This window comes from Ambystoma mexicanum, chromosome 8 (assembly GCF_040938575.1).
Source record: "Ambystoma mexicanum isolate Mex_15411 chromosome 8, UKY_AmexF1_1, whole genome shotgun sequence".
In the NCBI taxonomy this organism is placed as follows: Eukaryota; Metazoa; Chordata; class Amphibia; order Caudata; family Ambystomatidae; genus Ambystoma; species Ambystoma mexicanum.
In genome coordinates, this window is record NC_090929.1 from 1,139,851,805 (window position 1) to 1,139,871,728 (window position 19,924).

Below are 19,924 nucleotides of genomic sequence, written 5' to 3' on the forward strand. Positions count from 1 at the left end.
CCCTTGAGTTTGGTGCGAACAATCAACTCGCAAGCCACCTGGGCACCATCCTATTCTGGTCGAATTTTCATCAGAGTGCTGTTGAAAACTGGATAGCCAGAGGGAAGGAAACCAGCTTGTGGACTTTAAGGGACTCCCACCTAAACCGACGTCTAGCTACAGCCTTTGGCCTCTTCCCTGGGTAATGCAGGAACCTCCTGACGTCCTCCTTCTTGTCCCCACGACTGAAGCTCAGGAACAGCGAGATCTGCTCGAACTGACAGGAACAACTGCCTCAGCTACAGCTTTCTTCATTGACAAGGTACTGTGCAAACGCGGTCCGGAAATCTTTTTGGCCATCGAGAAAGTGTGTGAAACTTTCCTCAACTACAAAGGCTTGTCCTTCTCTTAACATTTGTCAAACTTTTTGCCTAGCCAAATCCTTAAAAAATCTGTGGCAAAGACTGAACCGTTACTTACCAGAACTGTGCTATCCTATACAACAGACTCTGAACCATTGACTTTGGCCCAAGCCTATTGAGAAGAATTGCTGGTTATATTTAACTGAAACCCTTTGCTCTGCCTATGAATGTATTTGGGCTGTCTATTCTTATAACCTTGTCTTTTCCCTCCTTTATTAAGTATCTGAAGAGCCATTTTACTCCCACTTCATTTTGGAGCTAAACGTGCTAATTTACTTACCAGTTGGATTTTTGTGGTGTACTAGTGTGTGATATTGAGCTGCTTGTGCCAGTGTAATGTTTTCTAACTGACTGAGTAAATAAATGTATATTCTTTTACCAAGAAACCTTGAGTAAGTGTTTACTTGAATCACTGTATTGGTTGGTCCTATGTGTAACTTGTTGTGCTGCTCACTTAAACTCTTGAGATAAGTCTGGCTGCTCAGCCATCGCTACCACTTTACCTTGTAGTACAGGCTTGTACCAAAGGTGAAGTTGTGCCTACACTTGTAGTCATAATTGCCTGTAGTGTTCCCAAAGGGTACTGCAGGTGATTCTGCCTAACATTGGTGTACCATGATCTGGTGGTAGCACCTGAGGAATATGTGGAATGTGTTGTTGTTGCGTACCCTTATGTTTCAGGTTTATATCCTGAGTTTCTTAGCCATGCATAACATTTAATAAGTGTACCTTTGGCCACCACTCTTCCTGCTGTGTCTGAAGCATCTAGGGAATTTTTGATAATATCATTAGCTACTGTTTTTTCATCAGACAGAGCATCTTTAGAATTTTCAAACAGAAAGTGTCTGGCACTCCCTTAACCTGTTTGTCCACCTGTTCCCACTGCACCCTGTTGAAACTACTCATAAGGGGGTGTGCCTTGGCACCAATAGAAATAATTCCCCTTACTTTACCACATATTTCGCTTCCTCAGTAGCCAGCTACCTCTTGCTGAACACTTTGGAAGTTCGGCGCTCCCTCTGTAACAGCTTCGTCTCGGCTGCATTTCCTTGTCTGGAACTTCTGGTGGGCTGGGCCTGCATCAGCATCATCCCGTACTGGAAGCAGCCGGCGTCTGCTGTCAGCTGTGCGGTCACCACGATGTGAGAAGCCTGCATAACGTCTAGGTAACACATTTCCCTCATAACACGGGTTCGTTCCATGAATAAACTCTATTATCAATACTAACCGGATTTTAAAAGGATATTAAGTCACATTTAAAACTATTCTGTCAAATTCATCCCCTTTTGAGGGGCTGACTCATCTGCTTACTGCTTTTTGGAGGAAACCAGTGCTCTTTTCACTCTTATCCCACCTCATAAAACACTTACTGCCTCATTACAAGTGAGGCGGTAAGGGGTTAACGGCGCCGGTAAAGGTGCTGTTGCCGTTAAGCCCGTACCGCCTCATTACTAGGTCCCCTCGCGGGACCCGCTCTGGATGTCTGGTCTGACCTTTGTGGGTCCCGCGAGGGGACCAGCATGCTAACAACGGGCCCGTCATTAACCGGCCCGTTGTTAGCATGCTCCCCATTCCCATTGAGCCCTCTGAGGGCTCAAATGGGAATGGGGAGGTTCCGGGTCTGGGTTCCCTAAATGGGGAATTACGGGGCCGTCCAAAGTCGGAATGGCCCGGTTTTTCCCCATTCAGGGACCACGGACCCAAGTTTGGAGGCAGCCATGCCCTTATTAAGGGCATGGCTGCCTCCAAACTCATAATGAGGCCCATCTCCTTCCTTCTGGTTTCTGCCCTAAGCAAACTAATTACTAGGCTGCAATTAGAGTCTACTCCATGGGTTTGCTTTAGGATATCTGATATTTTCTGACAGACTCTGAGGGAAAGATGAAAGAAAAAATACTGAATTTTACTGCTTTTACATATTCTTTTGTGTACTCTGGCTCCTAAAAGGGACAGAAAAAAGGCATCCATATCGTTCCCTACTACCTTCAAAGGGCAGAAGAGTGAGTCTCCTACACCTAAAGAAGACACGGGTGATCCCATCATGAAGACCGTTCTATCAGAAATAAGGGCTCTTAAACTCTTTATGGAGGACACTAATGCTAAATTGCAGCAGTTAGATAACAAATGGTCACTTTTTGAAGCTCAGATGAATGAGGTGGAAAGGCGAGTTGGTGACGCAGAAGATGTTTCTAATAAGGTCACCAATCTGGAAATCACAGTTGCTGCTCTACAACAGCAGGCTAAGAATCTTGAAAACAGGAATAGGAGGAACAATTTGCGCATTGTGTTGGCTTTCCACAAAGGGTTGAAAAAGTATAACCCTACTGCTTTCTTGTATGTGTTTCTACCTCAGATTATCGACCTACCAACATCTGTGCAGCTCAACATTCAAAGAGCACATCGAATAGGTCCCATCAAGTCGGCTCAAAGCTCCACAGGTCCACCCAGCACAATCATACTAGCTCTTTTGGATTTTACCCATATTACTCTCATTATGGAAAAAGTCAAGCAAATTAAGCATCTGACATGGGAAGGGAAGAAGATTTTCATCACGCAAGATGTCTCCAAAACAACTGCGGCAAGAAGGAAAGAACTATTGGCCTTTAGACCAGCCCTCAGGCAGTTGAAGGCCAGATATGTTATTATTCACCCAGCCATCCTAAAAGTCACCCTAAATGGGCAGACCTCGACTTTCCAGGACTTGGCAGACTTAAGACAATATATTCAGTCTCACAAAAGGAATGATATAGATACATCTAACCCCATCACTTGAATGAATTTAATACCTCACATGGGTTACTTTTAATCTCAGATTTTCTCCACTGGAGCGGGGATTTGGTGAGCCCTTTCTCTTCTGTCTCTCCCACCCCGCCCCCCATTGTATTACTTCTGTAACATGGATTGGTGTGGCTGGTTCCTGTTTGTCACAGCATATTTGTGATTACTTCAACCACAGTTACGTCAACCACTGTTTGGCTGAATCTTCTAGGCTGAATGACATATACATGTCTATGATTTTCTGAGGCTTGTGATCTGCTAAGAATGACATGCTTTGCATAAACCGACATCTAGTGGTTGGTGCGGAGTATTGCACAACTTGTTTTCCACCATAAGTGTTCATCGATTTTCATGGAGTGCCTCCGTAAAGTAACTATTAGTCGCTGTGACTTAATATTATTTCTATATCATATTATCGCTACCACTACTTTCGAGGCATGCCACCGATGAATTCAGGGGGGCTCGACGATGTTTCCAGCCATCCAGGCTACACAAACCTCTCGACAGCCTTCCTTCAGAGGGGTTTGATTTTACATTCAAACTTATAGAATGTCTCCACTGACATTTCCCTTTCACCTTCTCATCCCGCTGCCTTTTGGCGCATATCATGGAAAAACTCTATTTAAGAGTTGCCCATCCTGCAACCAAAACTTTCCCTGGAAGGACACACACAACGTGTGTAATCATTGTCTCTTTCTCCCACAAGACCACCAGGAAACTTGGTGCACTTTTTGTAAACTTTTGACACAAAACTCTTAAAGACTGGTCGAAGCGCTGGGCAGCCTACGTGATGCAGGCTGAAGCATTGTTGGATTACCCAACCGGAACGGAGCAATTTGAGGCAGAACAAGGCAGTCTCAGCACCACCAGGAACACCGAAGACACTATGCAGGAGACAAAAGACTTCCAAGTGCTCATCCCAAGCTCTGAAAGGCAGGCATCCTGCACTGCTATGGAGGCCTCTTCTGGCGACAAAGGCACACACATTAAACATAAACAGGGCGTGACGCACCACAAGGCACTGACGCATAAACATAAACACAAAAAAGTACACCCCAGGTCACAGTTCAGTGAACCCCCCAAAAAGTGCCAGATCGGCAGCGGAGCCTAGCCTTTACAACTGATGGATCAGCATTTGACAAAACCTCTGTGACTGTTGCTCATCCTTTAGTGCATGTTTCACAACTGAAATGAACGCCGACCATTACTGAGGCTGCACTGAAGGTCTCTATGCAGACGACCACTCAGACGCAGTCACCGAAACAGCCGCTGAAGCAGGTTACTTTGGCGAACATAGATTCACAGGGTTCAGGATATACTAGGGCTACCTCTTCCTTATCACAAGCACTCAAAGGAAAGACCTCTCTCTAACAACATGCAGAAATAGTTTTCCCTCTCAAAGACACACCGTCTACTGGTTCATGGACCAAAGTAAGATTTGAAATTACCTTGGACAAGGTGACATCCTTTGTTGATTTCTTGGGTAAAAACCCTATTAAACAAAAACACATTTCAAAGGGGAAGGGGAACCCCCAGGTAAAGCCTTTAGAATTTTTCAATCAAACCCCTATGAGAAGTCTGTAATAACTTGCGATGAAGATGATGGGGATGATGCCTTTTTACAAGACGATCCTGGCACAGACCTTGATGAGCCAGATGAGTATTTTGTACAATCCCCATATATAACAGAAGAACTAGTTGCCAACTCGCTATTGATGACCAACTACTTTATAATGATCCTTTAAATAGAACTGCTGACCACTTTGTATTGCAGCAATGGAATTAGTCCTAATATGTGAGTGAACATGACGATACGGATCACTTACCATAGATGGTTACCCTTGAATTGTATGAACGTTCACGTAACATCAGCCAAGGGACTTTAAATCAAAAGCAAAATGGTGCCAATGCACGCAACGTGATGGATTGACTTTGGGCACTGAACCCACGGATATTGGTGAGTGGGGACCCTAGGGGATGTTCACAAATGTATGTGAATGTCAAATAGACTATTCCAATAGAACTTTACAGATAAGCTTTAACTTTTGTTCTCATACAATGTAAAGAGGCTTTGTACAACTTGCTCTGCCAGAGGAACTTTCCTTAACTCAGCTGCTTCTGCTAATGTAAGGGTCAATAAGTGAGGGGGAGAATAATGTTTTTGCTATGGTCCATGTAACTGCTTGACCTTGTCATGAACTCAAGGTTTTATATGTGTGGTTTCTTTTTGCTCCATTCCATAGTATATGTATGAAGAAGCATTGAACATGTGCTGTCAGAGGATCAGACATCTAAATTAACAGACATGTCCATGTAAATCCTTTACTTTGTAATGTATGTAAGTTATTAGAGGACAATGGCCCTCATTACGACCCTGGCGGAAAGTGACTGACCGGACCGCCACAGCGTAAATAGCGTTTCCGCCATTGCACGATGGAGCAAAGTGCGGCCCATTCCGACCCATCGGGCACGAGCACCACGGCATGGCGGAAGTGCAAAGTCCGCGATGGCGGAAATGACCCCAAAACGGCCCACACCGCCGCCGTACGGCGCCCTAGGTGCAATACCGCCACCCATCTTAGCGGACACCGCAGTGAGCGCCAACCGGAAAGTACGGTGACCGTAAATATACGGAAACGGAAGTAAAAACATGGGCCCGGAACGGGAAACATCCCGCCGTACACCTATAAAACCACAAAATCCACACAACCACTAAAAACACTACCCTGAAACACACCCCAACCCGTCATCCACCCTAGCGAAACCAAGAAAAATGGGAAAAGTAGCGAAGAAAGCGTGCGACCGCAAGCGGCAGGTCCACTTCTCCCGTGAGGAACTCACCGTGCTAACAGAGACCCTCCAGGAGAATGCTGCCGTCGTCTTCTCGACGCAAATGACCAGGACGGCACTTGCGAACAAGAAGGCCATATGGGCTCTGGTGGCACAGCGGGTAAGTGCGGTGGGGACCGCACCCCGCAACCCACAGCAATGCAGAAAGCGATGGGACGACCTGCGGATACGCGTCCGTAGCATACTTTCTGCCAACCGCAACATTGCCACAGCCACCGGGGGAGGATCGGAATCACCCATCAAGTTGACCCCCTGGGAAGAAATCTGTGCCTCCACCATTGAAATGGAGAGCATAGAGGGAGTCGGAGGGATGGAGAAAGGAGTGCAGACATCCGAAGAATCAGGTAGGTGGCCCAAATGAAACAAAGCTAAATCCACAATGTCCAATCATGTGAAGTACCATGTGTCCACATAGTGCAACAGAAACACATGTCCAGGAGAACGTCCACACACATTGGCCTGATAGCGCACTTTAAAACTCACAATAAATACATAAATAATTAAAAAAACCTAAAACACCCACTACACGTGCAGCAGGCACACCCTAACTGCAGGCTGCCAAACAACTGCACCCTCACTCCACACACAAATGAAAGCACCTCCAAGGCCCCGACCCAAATCACCCTCAGGTACCACCCCAATGCATGTGATACAATGCCATTCCAATACCCACAGACCCATTAATAACCCTCGCCCTCCTTTACTCCACCACAGGGACCGATCCAAACGACGAGCATCAGGACACCCCTACCAGCACACCTGCAAAGAGGGCCAAGACCAACGGCCAAAGACCCTCCACCTCAGCTGCACGCATCAAGACACGGCAGCAGCACAAATCAGGTGGCAGCACAGAGGAGGGAACATCAACAGGCACCCCAGCAGCCAGCATGCCCACAACAGCAGCACAACAGGTCCCCCCAATGGATGCCACAGAAGGCACTGCCTCTGGTGGCAGCAGCACCATAGGTGACACCCCATTGATGGCAGCATGCTCCGACACAGAAGACGGGGATGTCGAAGTCAGATCCATCCATGACCTGTCCCAATCCCCCTGTCTGTCCCATCCCGTACAACATGAGGATACCACGCAGGGGCTTTACAAAGGTAGCGGGCGCCCCTCTCTCAATAGAACAAGGCATGATAACCTGTTCAGTGGTTATTAACCACTTGAGAGTTCGCAGCCACTGCTTTTTCTCACTGTGCCTTTCACAGATGGGAAATATCCATTTGCATATCAGTCTTTGTCCTGCCCAGGGGCAGTCCAGCACCGAAATGCAATGGCAATTCCAACCTGAACGAGAGTACCACCAGCAACCCCATACACGTGTTTCACCCTTGTTGGGGATCATCAGTGAGGTGAAGCTGATGCCTCTCTAAGCACAGTGAGAGGGAGACCACGTCTGGTTGCCCCCAGGAGACCTAGGGTTACCAATCCCAGGTTCCTTGAAATTTGCTTTACAAAGGTAGCGGGCGCCCCTCTCTCAATAGAACAAGGCATGATAACCTGTTCAGTGGTTATTAACCACTTGAGAGTTCGCAGCCACTGCTTTTTCTCACTGTGCCTTTCACAGATGGGAAATATCCATTTGCATATCAGTCTTTGTCCTGAGGGGACGACGACTGGCCATCCCCCACAAGCCCTGTGGCAAGGCAACATGAGGTCACCAGCCCCTCTGTGACACCACCGCAAATGGCCATGGCCCAGCAGAGGCAACAGTCCCTCGACCAGTTAATCGTGCAACAGCAGCAACTGGCCACGCTCCTCAAGGACCATGCCGATGAATGTGGGGGCACTAAGGCAGACATAGAAACATCAACTGAGACACTTAGGGCAGAAATGGAGAGAAGTACAGAGACACTAAGGGCACAAATGGAGTGTAGCACCGAGTGCCTGAGAGTCCAAATGGAGAGTAGCACCGAGTGCCTGAGAGTCCAAATGGAGAGTAGCACCGAGAGCCTGAGAGTCCAAATGGAGAGAAGCACCGAGAGCCTGAGGGGGGAACTGCATGCGACGTCCAAAGACGTATGTGCCGAACTTGCCGCAGTGCGCCGTGTGCTCACTGAGCTCTCACAAACCCTTAGGGACATGCATGGACGTGAGCAGGCAGAGACATCATCCGTTGCAAGTTCCGTCCAGGGCAGCCCCCAACGTAGATCTGGGAGGAACCTGCGCTCCACAGGCAGGGGTGCCCCTGATACCCGCAGAGGGGGCTTGCAATAGCGACTGCCCACTGACAATGAGCATCTTTGGACACTGGTGTTCGGGGGGGAGGTAGGAGGGTGGAGGGGGTGTGTTGGGCTCACTTGGGTGGCGGGTCGATAGGGTGTTCAACATGATATCACATATGCCATAAACAATGCACGATCAACCAATGAGATGTGTGGACATTGATCTTTGTGTACTAGGCCATCATAGGCGTACAGTCCATATTGTGCATGTACCAGACACACACAGTGCCACGAGTACCGTGTCCATGTATCAGCCACCAGGCGTGAGTGCTAGAAGCATGCATCAATGAGATGCTGACGAATGTCACGGCCCTCCGGTGCCTCGCAGACTCCTTGAGGTGCTGCCACATCCCCACCCTCATCATGACCATCTTCAGGTGCTTGCAGTTCTGCGTCAGGGGGCATGGGCACATTTCTACGTACGCACATGTTGTGGAGCATGACACATGCCATGACCATCTTTGCAACCTTCTCATGGCGGTACAGGAGTGCCCCGCCAGACCTGCTGAGGCAGCGGAAACGAGTCTTCAGTAGGCCGAATGCCTGTTCAATGACTACACGGGTACGTGAGTGGGCATGGTTGTAGTCCTCCTCATGCTGGTCCCGTGGGTTCCGGACTGGTGTGAGGAGCCATCTCTTCAGTGGATATCCAGCATCACCTGTATGTGGACGATAAACGTATGATGTGGAATGCCATTGCTACGTACGCACACCCCCCCCCCCTTCCTGCCAGGTCATTGCCGAATCACATACCCCACATCATCATGCATGAAATGAGACTCACCGAGTAGCCAGGATCTGTTCCCTGCGTGTCGCTCCATGTAGCGTGGTATTGTAGAGTTCCTCAAGACCATAGAATCATGGGTTGATCCAGGGAATCGGGCACAACAATGTGTAATGATCCTGTTGGAGTCACACACCATTTGTACATTCAGGGAATGAAATTGTTTTCGGTTGCGGTACTGGGCCTCCATGGCATGTGGGACGACCAATTCCACATGGGTGCAGTCGATGGCACCAAGGCAACCCGGTATGCCGGCAAGTGCATGGAATCCCACTTTTGTGTTGGTAATTTCCTGCTCCGAGCGTGGTAGAGAAATGTAGTCATCTGCGTGCTGCAGGAGGGCATCGAGCACTTGCAATAGTGTCCGTGAGAACAGTGGCTGAGAAATGCCATGCAACTGTCCGACTGTGTGCTGGTAGGTGCCTGTGGCCAGGAAATGGAGTACAGACACCACCTTCAGTAGGGGTGGGATGGCGGTTGGGCTATCTATCATGCTGACAAGGTCAGCCTGTGTCATGTCCACAATGGCGGCTATGGTGTCCCGGTCCAAACGGTAGAGGGTGTGGATCTGCTCATCAGTGAGGTTGAACGGATGTGCTCGGAGGCGTGGGATTGCGGGCTGCCTGCGTGGTGGTAGTGGCTGTGCTGGCGGCCCTTGCTGGCCCTGCCTTGGCCTCCTCCTCCTCCTGCGTCTCCTCCGTGCGGCCGGTTGCAGTTGGTGTTCGTCTTCTTCTTGGAGTTGGAGTACTTGCAGTGCTATCAGGTCCCCCAGGGCCAACATCGCGAGTCCTGCCGGTAGCATTTCGGAGTGGGTGTGGTTGTGGGAGGAGACTGGGTGTGCAATTTATGTGTTTTCAGGCTGTATGGCCTCCACCTGTGGTGATTCATTCCACCTGTGCAAGCTGCTCTCCCCTTTGGCCGAGCACGTCCCGCACACAACGCTGCAATTCGAGGAATGGCATCTTGCTATTGCAATCATGTATTTGTACCCGATGGCCGTGTAACATTGGTTGATATGTTCATTCGGCTATGGTCCCATTGTTTCACATACAATCTTTGCAGTCGCGAACAGACTTGTGAAGGGTCAGTGGAACGTAGTACTCGAGTAACGGTGGGCCCTCATGCATCACTGTACCGAGTTGCACCGACGGGCAGGCGTCCCATTGGTGGGTGAAGGCAGTTGCCATTTTCACACACAGCCGCACTAGATGGATTAATTTGTGATTTCAAACGGCCACAGATGCCTTTTCGACGTGATGTTGCAAATGAGGAATTCGAAGGGCGGCGCTTTCGGTTATCAGCTAGCGGCGAGGAGATGCCCACAGGTCTGACTGCAAATATAACGTTCTATTGTTCAATGTCCTTGAGACAGGGGCCATGGCGAGGATGCAATGATTGATATGAATAGTTTGGGATGCGCAATAGCGACGTGGGCGATGAGGCCGGACGTTCCCAAATACATGTTACTTCACAACACTGGAATTCCGGGCTGGGGCACTGTGGATTTTGCAGGCTGCATAACGCACAGACTCAATGGATATTTCTAATGTTATGTGAGTAAATATTCAGGCGTTTTTATACCGGGATGAGGGAATGATGAATGGATGCATGGGCAAATGATTTGATACAGAGTTTGCCATGTACAGGGCTTCTTGGAATCTGTCCGCCTCCCCTGCGCTATGTGATGCAGGGCTGCCATAGTGGGACCATCGTCTATCTGGCCTTGTTGAGCCCTCCCTGTCTCGACGCGCCTTCAGACACTTGTGTCCATGCACGTTAACATTCCCATCAGATGGATTCTGTTTTCACAGACGCATGCACAGGTACACTCGTTTGTGATGGTGTTTACACCTCGATATAGATAGTTATGAGTCGCAAGTGGTTTTGGGGTGGTGATGATCCTTTGGAGTGGGCTAGCATGCATATGGCTGTGGATTTAGTGTGATCATTGAAGTGAGTTGTTCGAATGTAGTTCTGATGGCCATTGTGTTCTTTTTCTTTTCTTTTGGTTGACAGGTATCTCCTCCCCTTTTGCCACTGCCATCTGTATGCCACTCCTGCAGATGGCTTTTACTCCCGACACCTGCTGCTTCGTGTTAATCAGTGGAGCAGCATTACGATCTTATGGGACGATCGCCAATGGGCCACATGCCCTTACGCAGTACTAGTGGCTCGGAGCAACATTTCGGCCTTTCAGCTGGACTAGTGCCTCCCCATTGGGACGGCCCTGCGGTTCTGTGCGCTTCCATGTTGCCTTTTCGTACGTGAATGTGGCTCTGTGTACCATGATGGAACAGGGCGTCACACAAGTAGTAGCTGGTCATTTCTTGCGGATGCAGCCCACAATGGTGAAATGTGTTTTGGAGTTCATGGCCTAATGGCTGTATGGGCTTGGTGATTTTGTTGTGCATTAAATTTCTATTCTGATATGGGCCGTGTAGCGTTCTTCTTTGCAAGTGATGTGGCATATTCCTATTTGGGGAGCGATGTATTGTGAGGAGATCTGCATTGGGTTCCAGCTTCGGAGTTTAGTTGCGTGGTACTGTGCTGGGCGCGTTTGCCTACGAAGCCCAGTGAGGTCAGGGATGGGGGCTGCCAATATGACTGTTTGAATGATGTCATGCTCAGGGGCGGGGGATTGGGTTTTGTGTAACAGATGCCGGTCAGCCAGGTGGACTGGTGGAATGATGTGATTTTCGGAATATTGCTGGTCACAGGTGCCTGTGTTTGCGTGCGTTTCTTGGTGGGGGACTGTGGTCATGTCCATTGGAATGGCTTCTGTATTCGTGCCATCTGTGCCCTGCAGCTCCCATTGGCCCCTCTTGTGATTCTTTTGTTCGTTGGCATGCATGGGTGACTTGTACATTTCACTGGTTGCATTGTGACTTCATTGCACCTACGGGGAGTTGTACTTTGTGGGCAGGGAGCGGTGTACAGGCACTCAGTGGGGCCGTTTACGGTTGATTCGCGATGCCGTACTTCTCACCATGGCGGAATGGTACTTTCCGCCGTGCTTGATGGCGTTAGGTACATGTCCGCTAGGGTCGGAATTCGCGTACCCTTGCGCCATGGTGGTATTTACGGTTTGGCATGGCGCGCGCGCGCGTACTTGGTGCAGTTAGCGTTGGCGTTCACTACGGTGTCGCTAATGGCATCGTACTTTGCGGTGACGGGTCATAGTCGCACCGAGCGCTATTCGATGGCGGTATTGCATTTCCGCCATCGTTTTTCGATTTCCGCCAGGGTCGTAATGAGGGCCAATCTGTTTCCGGGTTTTATATTTATGGTCTCTCTTTGCTTTGTTCCATAGTAATTGCATGAAGAAGCATTGAATAGATTGTTCTGTTAGAGGATTGGTCCTCTAATGAGCAGAAACATTATGCTTGGCCAATATTGGTGTAACAAACAGGATGTTACTTGGTGAGCTAACTGATGACATGGCTTATGAAATAGAATGACGTCAAGAACATCAGAGAAACTATGGGACCTAATATTGCAGCATATTTGAGTTTGTAGATTCTTGTATTGACCTAATTTAAGAGACATTGTGGCCAACAATACTGTTTAGTATAATTTGTCTGGGGAATTGTGTGGTACACTACTATCAAGGTACCAAGGAGTTCCTTATAAATTAGCAAGGGCGTGCATTAATCAGCATCAGATATGGCATTTGGAATTCTATAAATCCATGTTAGTTTAATTGGCAAATGCTCTAGATCGAGACCACTCAGAGAACCATGTTGCCAATAAGACTGATTATTAATCTGATGAATGTGAGTCATAGATGAAATCACCTGTCTGGGTGTCTGGTAACACTGTGCTATATAATTGGCCATTGTAACTAATATCTATTTTCATTTTTCTCTCTTTTCTCATCTCTTTATTGCTTGCCTCCAATCAAAATGCAACAAATACTTTGGCTTGATTATGATTATATAGTGTGCACTTGTGGATGCTTTGTGTTTATTGAAAAAAAATGTCATGCACATACCTGGGATTGTAATACCTTGACCAATGTGGATGTTCTATTTTGTTTTAATTACAATCTGATTGTATGATCTGGGGTTTCTCCATCAAGACATTGAAGTTCTACCTTGAAAAAGCCCCTAAGTGGGCGAAACTGTTGGCTATGCAGTTGGGGATTGGCAAATCACAATTTAGCATACATCATGCTCATAACTATTTTGGGAACTGTGGTATGGTGCAACGGTTGCACCTATAGTGATTGGCTAATTTTGAAGGGGCACCATTGCCAATTTATTGTTTGAATTATTATTTATTTGACACAAAGTCACATTACTAACCACAAGAGAGGATTTTGCTTTGTTGGACAAAACAACAATGTGTATGTTACTTTCTGCATTTATTGGATGTAATTTTTCTATTAAACTGAATTTGAAGATACCAGGTTGAATGAAACTACTCTATAATAGAGCCAATTTCTCCATCCTTTATTTTCATTTAGAGGAGTGCCTAACTGTTAGGAATTTCACTCATATCACTTTAAAATTGATAAACAGTAGTCAGAAGAAGACGCTGACTTCGTAGACAATATATTAAATGAGAAGAAACAAGTAGGTAAATACATCCCGCTGTTACAGTCTATAAAAATATGTCTTCCATCTTTAACTATCCACAACCTTACTAAACCCGTTAATCCAGGCATTGAAATGCGTTTCAAATCTGCTCCAACAGGCCCACCCCCCCCTTTTATCAATGGTCACCTACAACTAGACTTTCTGATAGTTACAACCACATGCAAAAGAGCTGGTACTCCCCTGGCTACCTCTGAAGCCCCACCTGATAAGGAGAGCAAATATATCTACTCTCTAGGCAAAAACATTGCCACTTCTGCAGCATTCCAAATGTGAATAGCCAATAACAATACCCTTATGGGCAGCTTCTTTTTTTGTATGTTTAAAGATTTTATTAGAGAGATTAGATATACATGGCAACTAGTACATACCAGAGATATGTAAAACATGGAAGAAGCATAAGGGAAGAAATAACAACAAATATTTTATGCATATATCAGCCAAGTATACATATATACAATTGAATAAAGCAGGTAAGAACTTTTAAATAGAGTGGGGGATGACAATACAAATGACAAGATAAGACAGATGGGATAGGACATACACAAGAGAGGAGGATGGGGGTACAGGAACAATCATGACAAATAATGCTTGTACGGTATTAATGAAAGTCAGCATTAGAGAGAAAATCAAGAAAGGGCTGCATTTCAAACAATGTTTAAAAAGTAAATCAGGAGAAGAGGCATTACAAGTTTCTAATCTGTGGATATTACAAATAAAGTTCCACCAAAAATTGTAATGAATATGACAAAGGTTTTTCCAATTAGTAGTGATGGTATGGATTGCAACCATTAAGCATAAATCGAGCAAAACGCCTGCATGTTTACTAATGGAGGTATTGTGCAAAAGAGAACTGCCAAAGATAAGGAAGTCAAAGCAAAAATCTTGGCGAAAGTCGAAAATACATTTGATGGTGTTCCACACAGAGTTCCAAAATGGTTTGACATGTTGACAGTCTGCAAACATATGTTTGAAGGAGTCCTGGGAATGTAAACAGCTCCAACAATTATCATTAGCTGCTAATCCACATTTGAAAAGAGAAACGGGGTGATGAAGGCTCTATGATGGAAAAAAAGAGGGTTTGGGTTAGGCTGACAGAAACGGTAATCTTAGAGATACATTTCCATTGTGGGGGCCAGCATAATTGTAACAGGCAGTCATTTTTCCAGTCACTATGAAGATGATCAACCATTGAAGTAGTAGAAGCCAACATTAGGATTTTGTAACGCATAGAGGCAATATCAGAGTTTAGCATATGTAGTAGCCTCTGCACATTAGGAACACTGGAGCTATATATTAACGACTCATAGTTCTCAACAATTGCAGCAATAAAATCAAGATATTGCTTCAGGAAAGAGGTAGGCATGTAAAACTTGTTAGAAAATGCATTAAAAGTGATAGGAACACCTTGCAACGAGAATTGATTATAAAATGTGATACCTCTGGAGAGCCATGGTTTCCAAAAAATAGATTTACCTTTAATTTTAATCAGGGGATTAAACCAGATGAAGGGAGAGATGAACAGGGTCTGCTTAATTAAAGACGTAAACATTATGTACTCTAAGAAAAAGTGCAGATAGGCGAATACACAAGTATTTAGTACATTTGTTATTACCTTTAATAAGGTAAAGATCTGCAAAGGAAATCAGGGACACCCTAGCTCTTTCCAGGGGTACCCAATGAGGTACACATGTTGACTCCTCATGATCAAACCACAACCGTGTTTGTTTGATAACGAAAGCCATGTAATATTGTATCTAATCAGGGAATCCAACATCACCTTAAGTGCGGGATTTCTTTAATTTGTTGAGCGAAATTCTGTGTTTCTTTTTTCCCCATAGGAATTTAATTGGACAGGTGTTTATGGATTTGAAAAAGGAAGATGAAAGGGGGTTGGCATCATATAGAGAAGGTAGAGGATGACAGGGGAAATCATCATTTTATTAAATTCCAGGCGACCCCATCAGGAAAGGTAAAGAGGAGACCATGAGGATACTAGTTCTTTAACCATAGCCAACAGAATTTCTGAGTTTTGTTTACAAATATTATTAGTGGATGCTGAGATGTGAATACATAAATATTTTAATTCTTTGCGACACCATTTCATGTCTAAGGTAAGAGTGAGATGTGGTGTGCAATGTATATTAAGGGAGAGAACTTCGGGCTTGTCTGTATTGAGTTTGTAGCCCAATGCTTTAGAAAACCTTGAAATAATGTCTAGTAAATTTAGGCCCCTTTGATCTGGGTTTTTTTAGAAATAGAAGCACATCATCAGCATATGCTGCAGTTTTAATATGTAAATGTCCATTTGAACTTCTAAAATGTTATCATTTTGTCTAATGCCGTCTAAAAGGGTTTAAGCGCTAAAATAAAAAGAATTGGAGAGAGAGGGCACCCCTGACGTGTCCCTCTGGATAAGGGGAAGAAAGAAGACAATTTTCCATTTACAAAGATTGCAGTTTTGGGATTAGAGTAGAGGACGCTGATCATTGAAAGAAGGGGGGACCAAAACCATGCCACTTAAGAGCTTAGAACATAAAATCCCATTCAACTCTGTCGAAAGCTTTTTCTGCATCAAGAGCAACCGCAGCGTGGTGATCATTTGAATTGTGTATTAGGTCTATGATATCTAGAAAAAGTCTAATGTTGGAGGAAGACACCCTGCCTTTCACATATCCAACTTGATCTTGCTTAAGAAGGTTAGGTAAAAAAGGGAGAAGCCTGTTGGCTAGGATATTGGCATAAATCTTACAGACGGTATTGATATGGGAAATAGGACGGTAGTTTTTGGAAGGTTCAGGATCTTTATTGGGTTTAGGGAATACGATGAGCATGGCCTCTAGAAATGAGCCCTGAGCCTTATTTTCTGAGATTAAATGAGAGTATAGTTTGTTAAGTTTAGGGACTAATAGATTGACTATGTGGGCAAAATAATCGGTAGGGAAACCATCCAGTCCTGGGGCTTTGCCTTTTATAAGATTCTTGATAGCCAGATGCATTTCAGAAGAGGTGCATTAAGTGATTGAAGATCCATCTGGAGGTAGGAGTCATGGGATATATTATGTAGAAAATCAATAACTAAGGTATTTTTAGGAGGGGCTTCAGAGGTATACAGATTAGAGTAACATTTTGAGAAAGCTTGGACAATTTCTTTGTCTGAGAATTTTCTGTTCCCTAAATGATCTTTAATAACTACAATCTTATTTTTTTCTTTTTTAAGCTTAAGGTATGATGCCAAAGATTTACTAGTCTTATTGAAAAAATGGATAGATCTTAGCTTTATATTTAAGCAGGTTGGCACATGAGTGTTGTGTAATGATTTTAGTATTAAATCTCCATCTGTTGGAATTACGAGAGTTTATTGGGGATGCAATTTAGATATATACTGGTGCCTGATCAGAGATTGTAATGGATTCTATCTGGACAGTGAGGAGATTAACCGTGGAATTGGGAATGAAAATATAATCAAGTCACAAGAAGGATTTGTGGGGTGTGGAGTAAAAGGTGAATTCGGAATCAGTAGGGTTAGGCCCAGTTCTGACACAAAATTAGTGAATTGTGTGTGAGAGCTGGTATTAATGTACCGCACACTTGACTTCCTATCCAGGAAGGGGTCCATAACCTGGTTACAGATTCCACAGGCAATCAAATTATGGGGGTTAATTTTATTGCCTGTGGAAACTGAAGCACATGATTCCTAAGTTGTTGCCAAAAGGTAGGGTCAGCAGATGTTGGCCCGTAAATGTTAACAATAGTATATTATTTAGAGTCAACTAATATTTTGAGAAGAACCCATCTTCCTAAATTATCCGATTCATAGCTAGCACCTTGCATTTGAGGGCCTTATTAATATGTGTAATAACTCAATTTTCTTAACTATTTGCAGCACTAGAAAAGACCTGACCAACCCTGTGTCGCATAAGTTTGGTTTCTTCTTCGTTTGAGAGATGCGACTCCTGAATGCAGGCAATTTAGGGTTTCAATCTATTGAGATGAGATAACAATTTTTGTCTCTTGATAGGATTATGTAATCCTGTAACGCTCCAAGAGACTGTGTTAAGTGGCATAAATATGGAGGATGAAACCGTATACTATAGAGAGTATGCAAAACAAAGTGTTTACAAATGCAGCAGACCATATGATAAAAATTGAATAAAACAAAAGAGGATGTTAATGTAGAATATGCAGATGTATCCTGCATAACGGATGGAGACACAAAAGGACCATTCCTTGTGAATATACATCAAGTGTTTATCATTTCATGGACACAACAAGAGTTACTGAATTTGCAATGTTGATAATTCAAAAGGTTTACTTTTTTATAGATATCAATTTAAATTGATATGTATTAAACATTGTTTTAATCATCAATATTGCAAATGTAGTAATTCTACTCTTGTTCTGTTCCTGAAAGGAGAAACACTTGAGGAACTTTCTAGCCAGAGAGTTTCTCTCCCTCTCTCGGCTTTCTCTTATGTGTCCATTGTCTTCCTTTTATCTTCAAGCACCAAAGCCACAGTGAACTGGCTGACATGCCTTGCTGGCTATGACGACATTTTACTTTCTTTATTAGTCTTGCAGGACGACCCAGGCAGTGATTTCTCTCTGCCCCACCCCCTGTGATCCCACTCCTGATGGTAGCTAACCATACAATACAAGACACATGTAGAATGTATTTCCTTGACGCTGCGATGTCAAATGAATAGCAGGGTTGCCCTTGGCAGACTTTGCAAGCACTAGAGCTATAGGGGGCCAGAGGAACAGTGAAAACTCTCCCTTTTCAACAGCGTCACTCTGTGTCAACCGGGAATGCTGCAAGACCCACATCTTCTTTCGGATCTGTAGAACTCTATATCACAGATTGAATCTAGAGTTTCCCTTTACTGGGCACGCAGTAAACTTCGGGGGACGAACGCTCTCTCCTAGGAGCAGAGCAGAAGGCAGCAGCAGCCTGTGGCATGGACCTGATGGTTTTGGCGTTAGAGCGCTGGAAGTCACAGAGAGCCCACGGTATACTGTGGCAGACTATCTTCCTGATGTTGCACCCCATCCCTTGTCTTATTGGGGCACCAAAGAAATATGGATGTGCAGTCCACTTTCCTTTTCTGAGGCCCTGAAGAATCAGAGGAGCTGTGGGAGATCTGGGCTCAGTTTCATAGACCCTTCTCTTTTTTTGTATTCCCCCATAGCTAAGCAGGCTGCTGGGCTTGAATGCTCACACAGCTCAGATTTCTTTAATATTTCCTGTACATGCGTGCACCAAGGCAGTGGCACCATGGAACAAGTGATAAAAGCATACAGCAGGTGTGTGTCAGACCCTGGCAGATCTGCCAGCTGCAGCATCTCCCTAAGGGCAGCACTTCACCTTAGATCTGTCCTCACATGTTTTTGGAGTCTTTCATTTTATTGGAAGTTCTAAGTCAGTCCAGGTTGTCTTATGCCACCAGAAGTAGTGATTGGCCTTTTTGGCCAGTGTCCTGGTGTACAATTGACACTGTAAGGAAGGCATGGTATCAAACAGTGTAGACAGACACAAGTGATCTCAGTTCAAAGGTGTTTATTGAACTTTAATGTGTTGGTTGAATGCCTATCCAACCTAAATCTAAGGATGCGAGCAAGCTACGACTATCAAATAATAACAGAGACCTAGTTGAGTCTCTGTCAAAATAAAAGGGCCTATACTAATAAACCTATTGCCAATCCTTACTTCTAAAGGCAAAAGGGTGAGGGACAAACGTATGCAACAAAGAGAAGTGTTCAAGAAATAATATTTCAGGACGGTTGAGCAGTTGGATTCCCTTGCCCACGTTTTCAGCACGGGTCAAGGCGGCATGTTCGAGTTTTGCACACACCCTGGCTCCTCTGCCACATGGACACAGTTCAAAGCATAGACATCAGGCCCTTCTACCAAAGTCCTTTCCAATAACAGCCTCTTACTGCAGAGGAACTGTAGTAATATAGAAATATCAAAGTTCCATTTCTATTAGGATCTTCACATGCACAAGTTTCTACCCCAGTGTTTACTCTTGGTCTCTCTCGTTCGGGCTCGGACTATGGATCTCCCTTGTTCAGACTCGGAACCTCTTCATATCAAAATTGAAGACTTTCGGATGTGTGATGGGTTTTGCTTCAACTGTCGCAGGACCACTTCGATTCACTTCATACAATATTCTCATCAATCTTTTGGCTTTTGTTCCTCTATTCAGAATACCTTACAGAGACCTTTGATTGAGCACACTCCCGGTGTCGGACCACTCTGTTAATGCTATTGTATCTTTCCTTCTCAA